Source organism: Lonchura striata, chromosome 4 (assembly GCF_050655825.1).
Source record: "Lonchura striata isolate lonStrDom1 chromosome 4, ASM5065582v1, whole genome shotgun sequence".
Lineage (NCBI taxonomy): Eukaryota > Metazoa > Chordata > Aves > Passeriformes > Estrildidae > Lonchura > Lonchura striata.
This window is the reverse complement of record NC_140706.1, coordinates 16433459-16443488: the sequence shown is the minus strand read 5'-3', so window position 1 is coordinate 16443488 and position 10030 is coordinate 16433459. Positions and strand designations below refer to the sequence as shown.

The 10030-nt window shown below is 35.1% G+C and overlaps 1 long non-coding RNA gene across 1 annotated transcript; it reads left to right on the top strand.

The window, feature by feature from the left end:
• Positions 1 to 854: 854 nt before the first annotated feature.
• Positions 855 to 9561, top strand: LOC146767548 (uncharacterized). The gene is made up of 3 exons (XR_014954744.1): positions 855 to 2121; positions 7027 to 7150; positions 8218 to 9561. It is a non-coding gene; the product is annotated as an uncharacterized LOC146767548 (long non-coding RNA).
• Positions 9562 to 10030: the final 469 nt, after the last annotated feature.

Genomic DNA, 10030 nt, shown 5'->3' with positions numbered 1-10030 from the left:
TCTTATAAATTTGCAGCTCATTGCCTAGTTCCTCCTGTTTCTCCAGGGGCAAGAGAGACAGGGGAGCATTGCCATTGTTGTCAGCTTTTGGTTTAATTTTCTCACGTGAAATAATTAATCACATTTAACACTGAGAAATAACTAAAGAGTAAGATGAGTGTATATGTGTGGCTGTGAAAAAGAAATACTTTGAAATACTGCCTTGAAATACTGCCTTCTTTTTTGGTACTCAACTGCAGAAATCTAAGGAACAGTCTGAGAAATGCCTCTTCACACCACAAATTTTTGGTGGTGCAATCAAAAATACTTAGAACTATTGTAATGTCTGTTGTCTGGTTTTGATGTGTAGGTGCAGATCCATTTCTTATGAGGATTTCCAGTTATTTTTGAAATTTCAACTGACCACTTGGCAATAGAAAATAGAAAAGCATAGACAACTTCTCTGGAGGAAATATAATAAAAAGTCCGAGATGCTGCAGAATTGATAAATATACTAGCAATCTTATTTACCTCAGATCTTATTATCCTGAATCTGAATTTTTGTTAAGTAGAGCAAACAAAAATTTGCAATTAAGAATATTTTTTGTTAAAAAACAAATACATATATAAAATATATGGGGCAACGTGCAAAAGCATTTTCAAAGCTCAGGGTTTGTATCACAGCTGGATACCTCAACAGTGATAATTCATCAGTTTAGAAGAAAATTCACTGAGTTTTATAGGTCATTTTATAAGAAAAGGAATCAGTCACTTTTCATCATATCAGAGAATCATACTACTGGGGCCAAGGTTTCTGTTTCAGACAAGGTGAGTTTTAGAGTTCCTCCACAACCACATTGTTATATCATAACCTCAGTATATCACATGGGGCAGTCAGTGCTATGCAGGTAAAAGTGCCTACTCATAGTGACTTCCAGAAAACTACAAGCTCTTCCTGAACATTCCTAATTAGTTATATAACAGAATGAAGAGAATTGTGGGTTTAGTTCAACACCTGACATTTTGGGAAACAGATTTCAGTTCAGAAGCCAGGTCAGCATCCACTCCTCAAATTTGCATTTCCACAGATAATTAGATATCACATGCCATAAATGAGATAAAAGATCAACTCCTAATGCATACAGGAAACCAAGAGTTATACTTAAAAGTCTTACATCATCCTGAGCAGGAATTCCCTTACCAACAGACTTAGCTTCTGACATCAGATCTGGAACCTACACCAATTTAATGTTTACAGCTTCAGTGATCTGTTCATGCCTCAAGGTTAGCTTGCCACAGCCATTTTCTAGACATGTATATTTACACATAGTCATCACCTCAAATTGATTATCCTCAAATGTCCTTTTAGAAGTAAATCTTCTAGTCTGATAGCCTTTCTTTGATTCTTACAGAGAATTTTGATCTTGCTTCTTTTTCTGATATTTGTTAACAAGGCCAGTCACAGACACAATTTGCTGATACAGCTAGAAAAAGGACATCTTGAATGCCAGACTTCAGATATGGCAGTAATCCAACTATAAAAAAATCCATGGCAACTGGTAACTACTTCCCAAAGTTCATATAGTGCTACTGTGTCATGAAAGGGAGTCTCTCTCATCTACTGCCATTCCCAGTCATTGTCTTTATCACTACTAAGCTGCTTCAATCCTCTCCCTCCCAAAGAAAAGGAAAAAAATTTAAAGCCTTCTCCAGTCACAAACATATACGTAAGTTTCTATGACTTTTGGGGCTGGAAAGCCATCAGCCCTGGATGATTCCCAGCACCTGTGCATGATTTCCTTACAAAATGGGACCAGCTGCCTTTTTAAGGGCCCCAGAACTCCCATGCTTTGTAATTCTGAGTGGGGGAGAAAAAAGTTTCTTGTATTTTACTTGAGCAAGTACTGGAGTGGAAGATAAATTAGAGCTTATGGACTCACAAACAGGAGGTTAAGCTGAAGGCAGAAATAGAGTAAGGGCAAAGTTTGGAGGGAGTAAGAGGATCTGCTGTAAATCAGGAAAGAACAGTGAAAAAGAAAGAACAACAAGCTGAAGAAAAACAAATATTCTGGAGAAGATGTAAAGCGTAGGCAAGGAAGGAAAACAAGACTAACTGGACATGCATAAGGGAAGAGACATGAGGTACAGTAGAAAAATGAAGACTAGAATTAATATGAATGTGGGCAAGGATATTAAGATGAAAAAATCACTTCTGCTTATGAACAAGGAAAATAAAACCCCAGCTGTTGAATTATTAGAGTTACTTAGTATATAGTGAAAACTGGAAGAACTTACTTATAAGGAGGAGCCAACTTTAGAAATTATTTCAAAAGTAGGGTTTGGACACGGTAGACCAGAACATCTGTTCAGAAGCCATTATGGTCCATTGTGCAAATTTTTCTTAGTTCAGTGCTTATTGGCTTAATAGAGTGCTCAGCAGGAATCCTTATGGTCCCCTCTATTAATCTTGCTGTCAGCCTTGCACAAATTCCATACTTAAAAAAATATCCCCACCCCTTAGCCCCCCTACACTTACAGCATGACAAGAATGCAGAGGGAGTCAGACCCACTCCCAAAAAACAGAAGGAGGCTGCCCTGACAGGATGCTGTGCATTGCAGGGGAAATAAGGGAGAAAGAGACACATGACTGTGCTTGGTTTCCTCTCGTTTCCTTTTCCTTTATCTAAACACCTTATTTTTTTCTGACCCTCTGTTGTTTTTCAGAGGTTTTGTCTCTTCTAAAGTATAAGACATCTGTCCCTCATCACATTCCAAAACACAAGGGACACAGAGTTCTACTCTTCACTCATCACTATTTGCATCTTCCACTCAAAATGATCATATAAGTAGAGCTTCTAGCCCAAGGACTGACAGATATCTTCTTGACATTTGTTTGCATGAAAGGCATTTTTAAAAGGATTACTGAAGATGAGGATATAGTTTTTCCTTCTGTAGTCAAAGCAGAGTGTATTAACTTTTTTTTAACTTTTGGGGTGGTACTCCCTAGGCAATGTCCATCTACAAGGCGGTTAGTACAGTTGCCTCAAATAGCTGAAAGGAAAGGTTGCACTGAAATTGCATGGGATTTTTTTCTAAAAATATCTTTGATATCCAGTAAATGCAAAATAGATCCTGAAGCATCATTAATTTTATGTTTTCCCTTCATTCCTGTGCATGATAAATCGTCAGAGAGTTTTTCTCTTCCAAATTAAGTAAGCTTTGATTTATCTTTGAAATAGATGCCAGGCTGGGGTAAATTTTTCCTAATTGAACTGTAGTCCCTAGAAAAATTACAGATAGGTATTGACATAACCTTAATCATTGTGGTCCTGACAGTTTGTTTAGCACAGCTGTTTGTTTTGAAATAGTGAATTTAGAGAAAAATATCTGCATATTGCACTCCACAAAGCACATGAAGGTCTGAAGACTATATGCAGTAGTTATTGCAAAATACTTAACTTTCATCTGTACTCAATAAGTTTTCTGTATGTAATACATGTTGAAGGTTGCAATCTAGCCCATCTTTCTGTAGAAGCAGAATTTTGGTATCACTGCAGAGTTTTCTCATGGATCCTGCCCTGAAGTTCAACCTCTTTTGAGATTACTCTATGAAGAGTGGTTGCAGTTGCATTAATTTTCTGTCTCTGTTTTGAAAATGCTTTTACTTACCAGAACCTTTCATGGGGCATCTAAATTTTGTATCTGAAGATGAGGCTGAATTTTCCAAGTAGTAAGCAGAATGAAAAAAGCAACAGACTACAGAACGCTGTGTAAATTATTCACAGGATTTAGGATGTTTGGTTATGTCTTGAATCAATCAGTATGGTTTTAATTACACTTGTTACAAATGGAACACATTTTTTACTAGAGGATCAAGGAGCCAAGTTTGAAGATAACAGACTTTTCACAATTTTTGTACCTTCTGTCATGACAGATCAAGCTATCATTCAATGCATGATGCATATTACTCTTTTAACAGTAATGTTAGTTTCCTTCAGGGCAATGTCATAACAAATAAATAGAAAGCATAAGTGTGATGTCTTTACATCCTTAGCATCTGAGGTGTGAGATCACCTACATTAGCAACTGCCCTTGAGCTAAACGAGATAGCCTGAAAATTCAGATCTCTAGAAGATTTTACTGCTGTTCTTATGGAGAAGAATTTATAGATAAACTGGTGCCAACTTTTACTATACATAGCTTGGATTTTTTGGATTTTGTTCAACTTCTAAAAGCCTGTTTTGACAGCACAGATTTGTCTATGGGTAAAATAGCTTAAAAACAGGCAGAATGCAGCTTCCCTTGTAGTTGAAAATAACAAATTGAAAGGAACTCTGAAAGAATTATATAAAAAAAACATTAAGGGACAGACATGGAGTTGGAGTAAACCAGCATTGCTCTTTGAAATTCAAAGAAGCCACACTGATTTATACCAGATGAGGATCAGCCTATAATAAAATAAGTTTAAAATTTAAATATTTACTCAACTGAGGTATTACAGAAAGTTTGAAAGTAAAATACTTTTCTTAATCTTTCCAGTCAAAGTTCAATGGCTTTTTGTGGTTACTGGGATGTTTCCACAATGTTATATTTTTAACCAAGTTACTGGCTCTTAATTTGCTGCAGACCATCATATACCTGTATCTGCGTGTAAATCTGAGCTGAAAAAAATTAAGCTGAATAAAAATAATGTTATTTCTTTTTCTAAAAGAGCTTTGCAACTAACAAAAGATAATTGCCCTTGAGTTACAAATACAAGGTGATAACTGGAAAAACCAGGTTTGCTAACATATAACATCTGAGTATTTGTCCTGGTTTCAGCCAGGATAGAGTGAAAGTATTCTCCATAAAGAAAACCTGAGGAAATTTCGGTACACTTCTGTTCTGCTGAAGGCTCTCCATAAATCTGATCTTCTAACCCTTTGAGTTCCCCCTCTGGATAGTGCTCAGGTCCAAAGTCCTGTGGATTCTTTATCCCAGACATGTACTTGTATTTACCAGCAGCTTCCCTGAAGGCAATGGCTTATTCTGTGTTGGAATCCTTGTATGTAAACTGAAGATATTTTAATAAAAACCTCTAGGTTAAAGGTGTTCTGTTGAGGATTTCTCAGTACAGTCCTGTGTTCGGGTCCAAGTATACCTCAAGGAACAAGTGATCCAGTAGTGTTAATGCTTTGTATAGTTCTTTGTGCTGATCCATAGCCCAGATATTCCAGCAGAAATTATTAAAAGCCAGTACTCTGCTTGGGACCATTCCTTTTTTTTAATACAAAAAAAAGTGAGTCAAGTTATCCACCTGGAATAATGAAAAGAATTCCCCCTCCTTCAGGAAAACATGTCATCTTAGTTCACTGATCTTGCAGAAAAAAATTTAAATCCTCTGAACTTTCATGATGCCTTCTGATTTTGGAAGCATTTTGTGCATACTACCTCTTCAGTTAGCTGTTCAAGTTTTATCAGAAGTGTCTGGTGTTTCTTTTCACAGGTAATTATATTAGGGCTGAGTTTCAGAAGGTTAAAAGGTGGTTTACCATTGCTGGAATGTCAGCTGTTTAGTCTTTACTTACCAGAAGCATACATAAGGAGTTCTCCATTGCAGACCCATTTCCAGCTCTCAGTTTTCCATACAAATATGCCTGTGTATTAGCTGCATATCTGGACCTGTTGATTATTTGAATTTTATATGAGTTGAACAAGATACTTAAATGAGCATTCACTTTTCAGTGGTCTTTTGGGTCAAAATGTAGGCTAGTTGCACAATAATTGAACCCTTCTACATTTTTGTTAAAATTTCCCTTTGTAATTCAAACTATGATCCTTGCTATTCTGAATTTCCAGATGTTTTACTTGGCATACATTTATTTTAATACTTTTTTCAGTAAAAATATCACTAATTGTCCAAATATGCTTAAGTAGAAATATCTGTAGATGAAAGATCAAGGGTTGATCTATAAATATAAAACCTGATCTAGCCATAGAAATATCCTACCCCCTAAAAAGTGCTTTCGTCCTCTTTAAATAGTTGCTTCAAGTTATTATTCAGGGCAAGATGCATGATGAAATAAACTATGTCTACATGTTGATTTTTTTATTATGTAAAACATTCCTTGAATACTCTAAAATGCAGTAGAGTTCAAAATTACATATAGAATGAAAGTGTTTGAAGTGTTGAGTACAGGAGCATTTTTGGTGGACGTATTTTGATCAAATCAAAAGATTATGGACTGAAGTTTAACACCTCAAGCATACAAGGCAAATATCTATTTTACATTAAATGCATATTTTGCCTCTTCGTTTTTTATATATTTCTTCTCACTTGCAAAATCCTATCAGATATTACTTTATTAGTCTATTAATTTATTTTACATTATTAAGGAAAGAATAAGAAATATGCTAATGGAATTCATAGATTATACTAATTTGGGAGAAAATTATTTTTGATTACTGTCACAGTAGTATAAGATTTTTTATAATTCTTTCCATTTTACTCACTTGTGCCCAGAAAAGCCTAATCATGTATATGTATAAGTGCATGTACATATATAAAAAGGACTTATGTAATGATAGTATATAGATAGATATTTAATTATTATTTTGTTATAATATTATAGGACATTTTTGAAACACTACTCTGTAAGGTTAGCATTGCCCCTGTAGGAAAATCATGTGAAATTGCTGCAATAAATACAAATGGTAACTGCTAAGTTACCTTTATTGATGCTGAGAGCTCCTGAGTGTGACACTTGAAGATGAGACAAGGTAATGTATTAAAAAAGCTGAATGTGCCTCAACCAAATGACTTTGTAGCAGCAGTAGTGTAACAGACTAACACATGCAGCCAGACCATGCACAGTTAGGCAAACAAAAAAAATTATGCATGAAAGAGGGACCTGAGCTTTGTCCTGAGAGGTAGTGCAGCTAAACTTTGACAGAAAATATTTGGGAAAGAATACCAGTGATGCTCAGCCCAAGATGAGAAGCCCTCACCAGCCAGCCTGTCAGGGTTGTATTCCAGGATACTCAATAATCCATTTTATCTGACTCCAGCTGTTGTGACCAGAGACAAAGCAACAGGTGTCCCTCCTTGGAAGGAAGGGTCAGGGCTCCAGGAGATTTTGTAAAGCACATGCACAGAGTCCAGCTGACAGCTGATGAAGAGGCAACGTTGCAGGTAGGAAGAGCTCACAAGAAAGTGAATAGAAGACATAAGAATGTTTTCAAAAGAGTGATGTTCAATCTATATGTGGCTAGAAAAATATATCCTTTTTCAAGGTATCTCAATAGAAGTATTTGTGTGTCTGCATACGATTAAGAGACTGTCATACAATGGGAAGGGAACCTGAGGAAAAAAAGAAAAATATCTTCTAGGATGTTTCTATCATAGAATGTTTCTATCTCAAACATTCAGATTTAATTCAGTATTGTATTGAGGCTATAATTAGAGAAAAAGGTCAAACCTTGCTAAAATTTGCTCCAAAATATGTGAACATTTGCAGCTCAAAATGCCTTTCCTAACATTTGCAGAACCATTATATCTTGGGAATTTTTATTCAGTTTTTTTATGCTTTTGAGCTGAACTTTCCTAGTTTTGGTTTGGCTTTGGTTTTTTTAATATTTTTTTCTTATCATCTCTACCACTTGCCAACATTTATGACCTTAAATGTAGAATAGCTTCAGGCAGAATTAATTCAGTCATGATACTTCTATGCTGAAGCAAATCACCAGGAAAATTAACACTCATTAAAACCAAAAGTGTTTAAAATCTAATATCTCATTGCAAAACTGTCCATTTACTAAAACCCAATTAAAATGCAATTAGCTTTATAAGTGATCTATATAATATCTAAGAAGGTCAATTGCTCTGCAGTTTATAACTCCAATTTGTTTGCCGATTACCTAGTGAAGAAAAATTTAGAGTGGCTTTTAAACTTTTCACTCAGATATGTAACTAAATGTTGTCTTTACATAAATATTTTATTAAAGAGAAAAATACTAATAATTCACTGTGAATAATTCTGCATTTATAGTTCTGTTCTTTATGACAGCCACTAATGATAGTTTCCAATAATAAACAACCCTCTTTCACGAAATCCCTTATTTTATAAAACACTGAAGTAGTTATTTTAATCTAAATGGATCAGCATGTTCTAACTGTCAAAGACATATAGTCAAACTGTAAATAGCTATCAATGGGAGCTAGACACCTGTTTGATAGTATGATGAATTACTTCTCTCTAGGTACCCTTTTCTCTTTATTGACCTGGGAAAGAGCTGGACACTTAGCTGAGAAGGATTCCTACATTCCACATCTCTTACATGATCGGATGACACGAAGCACGACTAATTTCATATAGTAATTAGCTTGGGAGAATATTTGCTATATTATAAATATTTTGTACTAAATTCTGATAACAAAAATACCAATTTCAAACACGTTATGTGTTTCAAATGCATGTTATGTTCAAAATATTAAAGAAATCTGTACCAAAAGCCAGTGTAACCACCTTGCTTCTCATATATATTATTTTAAAAATTATGAGCCACGTTGAGGAGGAAACTAAATTCCCATTTAGCTTTTCAGTGAGATTCCACTTTACAATATTTAACATCCTTATTTCCTTCCTACTCATGTTAACAGGGTTTGTTCCTTCCTAAAAATTGAGGGGGTGAAAATATATTCTCCCTTAATTTGATATTCATGTTTGAACTTGCTATTTCTAAAGTATGTAAGAAAAAAATGTTTCCATTCTTCTGCCTCCCTGTATCTGATAAAATGTCCCCTTTTCCATCCATATCCAATTGATAGTTCTATCAATTTAGAATTTATCTTGCTCTTATTGTGTTTAAGCTACTTTAGCTAATTACCTATAAATCTCGTGCATTCCATTCTCTTCATTTATATGAACATATTTTTGTTGCTCTTTTTTTCCCCCCTATTAATTGGGGTTTTTTCCCTATCAATTTTCCTATCAAGTGAGCAAAGTTTTAGCAAAAGTAATATCTGGTTTTGAATTAGGTTAGGTTTTGGGTAGGGGTTTTTAAAGTTATTTTTAACTATTCTAGTGATTTAAAAAATTAATTTAAAATAATTCTTGCTGGTACTAAGTTTTCTTGTTTCTTAGGCAGTAATTGTAGATATGCTATTTTACTTACACTCCATCAGGGAGATGACTACTAGCAGGTTTCATAGCTGAAACTATGTCTTTCAGCTTTTTTAATAAAGTGAAAATTGGTGCATTTTCTAACTTCATTGCTCATTTTTATCAGGGAAACATCATGGGAAAATTACCCTCTGTTTTTTTGTCTGCTAAATTATAACTACAGAGCAAGCTGTAGTTGTCAGGCTTGGAAGAATTTAATTTCATCTTTTTTCAAAACAGTTTTTTTTTCCTGTAAAAATATTGGACAAGTTATTTGGTAGTTTCAGAGATAAGTATGACTTTTAATGTGAAAGTATTCTGTTGTGGAATGATCAAACCAGTGTGAAACCACTTTGGATGCTTAGGTTTTTAATGTTTGAATACTCTTATGATGATTGAGGTAAAAGTGTCTTAGGAAGTGAGGTTACGTAGGTTTATATATATATATATATATATATATATATATATATAAAATTGTATTTTAACCTAAGTGATACATTTGAGGCTAGACTTGTCCTACATCAAAGACACTTGGGTGCCAGCCCAGGCTCAGCCACGGGTTCTGGATGTGCTCTGGAGCATGATGGATGAGGCAGTGGGGAGCCTCCAGACCTGGGCAGCATGAACATGCACAAGAAGGGAGCTCCAGCTCCTCAGGGAATGTTCTCCATCACCTCTCACAGGGGTGTCACTCATCTGCCCACCCCACTGCTCAGTGCACAAGCAGCCCTGTCACCTGAGCACAGGGCAAGCCAGATTTATGCCATTTGAGGGTAATTTTGGGGCGGTGTTCCTTCTTCTTACTCTTCCTCAATTCAGGACATATTTGCAATCTATACTCTATAAAATGGAAAACATGGCTGAAAAGTAGAACTTGCTTCTCATTAATTAATTTATTTTCTAATGAGATT